Raw genomic sequence first — 2,500 nt, forward strand, 5'->3', positions numbered from 1 at the left:
TCTCTCTCTCTCTCTCTCTCTCTCTCTCTCTCTCTCTCTCTCTCTCTCTCTCTCAATCTTTCTCTCTCTCTCTCTTTCTCTCTTTCTATTTCTTTTTTCTTCGTTTGATCTTCATCTTCTCCGGTCTCGTCATCCCCACCTTATTTCCCCCTTCAATGTTTCTTAATGGGTTTAGGTTCATAACTCGTGGTGATCGTAATCACTGTAAAGAATTGAAAACTTTTATCACGTTCAATATAGATTTTATTTATGTATTCTATTTATTTATTCATTTATTTATTTTTATTAATTTGTTTTATTTATTTATTTATTTTTGAGGGGATATTCTGAGTAATGACTTTGTCTACCTTTGGACGAATTTCTGATTGTCTAACTGTTTTGCGTTTTGTCACCTATTACCAATGCTTCTATCCTTGATATCGATCTACCTCCGAGGTGGGGAAGTAAGAGATGATGGAGAGATCTAAGGGTTAGAGGATATTTTCCAATCATAAATGAATACTGCGTGACTCAGGTCCACAGGGGTGTCGACAATGTTCATCAGGTGTTGAATATATAGTACTTAAGCAGTCAGTACCTCATAGAAGACCTTGGTTGACATAATGTCGCCGTTTGTGGTAAAATCAATGCTGGGCCCCACTGCAATATTGTTATGAGGCGTGTGTTCACCCTAGATTTCAACTAAATACACTACTATTGGTATATGTATAAATTATCATTATTATTATTATTATTATTATTATTATTATTATTATTATTATTATTATTATTAGATGATGATGATGATCATCATCATCATCATCATCATCATCATCATCATCATCATCATCATCATCATCATCATCATCATCATCATCATCATCATCATCATCATCATCATCATCTTATCATCATCATCATCATCATCATCATCATCTTATCATTATTATGATTATTATTATTATTATAATTGTTATTGTTATTATTATTATTATTATTATTATTATTTATTATTACTATTATTATTATTATTATTTATTATTACTATTATTATTATTGTTGTTATAATAATGAGATGGGAGGGAGGGTGGAGGGGTGTGGAGTGTTTTCATGGATGGAATGGGTGGGAATGATTTTATGCCTTTTCCTTTTTGGCTACCTCCCTAGTAAGGGGGAAAAAGCCTTGGTATATGTATGTATTATTGTTGTTGTTATTGTTAAATATCTCCATTTCGGGTATCACGGACATTAGCCGTCATTGGACCCCCACCCCCGACCCCTACGGGTTATGTGCGTTATTTCGTTGAAGTGTTTTGTTAGGGCTCGGAGTTTTGGAGTGTTTGTACAAACGGTATCTACGCAATACATGCATCTATATATGCATGCATATGTGCATGCATGCATATATATATATATATAATATATATGTATATATATATATATATATATGTGTGTGTGTGTGTGTGTGTGTGTGTGTGTGTGTGTGTGTGTGTGTGTGTGTGTGTGTGTGCGTGCATACAAACATACATGCATGCATACATTCATACGTGCATACATACATAAAAAATACATACATACATACATACATATATACATACATTCATAAGTCCATGCATGCATGCGTACATACATACAAACATATATACATACATACATACATATATTCATACGTGCATACATGCATGCATACATGCATTGACACGTGCATGCATACATACATACATTCATATGTCCATACATGCATGCGTACATACATATATTCATACGTGCATACATATATGCATACATACATACATACAGTACATACATTCATTTGTCCATACATGCATGCGTATATACATACATACATACATGAATATTCATACGTACATACATGCATCCATACATACGCACGTGCATACATACATACATTCATATGTCCATACATGCATGCGTACATACATACATTCCCACATGCAGATGCGTACAGTCCTTCATACGTCTACTTAAGAATTCAGCGTTTGCAGTATAGATGGCGGTTGGACGTTTCCAGAGTTTCCCATTCCTTACGTCATTATCCTACGTCACTATGCTGCGTCATTATCTTATTCTACGTCATTATCGTGTCCTTTTGTCATGATGAAGCTACATAAGTTCCCACCCGTTTTTTAATGTTATTGTTGTCGTTGTTATGTCATTATATTAATGTAATTGCCAGATTTTTGTTAGTGTTAATCTTAAGCTGTTGTTATCATTGTTATTATCATTATTGCTATTACTATTGTGATTACTATCATTATTATTATTATTATTGTTATTATTATTATTATTATTATTATTATTATTATTATTATTATTATTATTATTATTATTATTATTATTATTATTATTATTATTATTTATTATGATTATCATTATTATTTTTATTATTATTAGTAGTAGTAGTTGTAGTAGTAGTAGTGGTAGTAGTAGTATAATTATTATCATTATTACTAGTAGTAGTAGTAGTAGTAGTAGTAGTAGTAGTAGTAGTAGTAATAGT

At 31.6% G+C, this 2,500-nt stretch overlaps 1 protein-coding gene across 13 annotated transcripts in view; it reads left to right on the plus strand.

Annotated features, from left to right (window-relative positions):
* The window catches only part of LOC143033881 (uncharacterized), a 512,083-nt gene that overhangs the window by 271,814 nt on the left and 237,769 nt on the right, over positions 1-2,500 (plus strand). The window lies entirely within an intron of this gene.

Source organism: Oratosquilla oratoria, chromosome 16 (assembly GCF_046742065.1).
Source record: "Oratosquilla oratoria isolate Oo_2021 chromosome 16, ASM4674206v1, whole genome shotgun sequence".
Taxonomy (NCBI): domain Eukaryota; kingdom Metazoa; phylum Arthropoda; class Malacostraca; order Stomatopoda; family Squillidae; genus Oratosquilla; species Oratosquilla oratoria.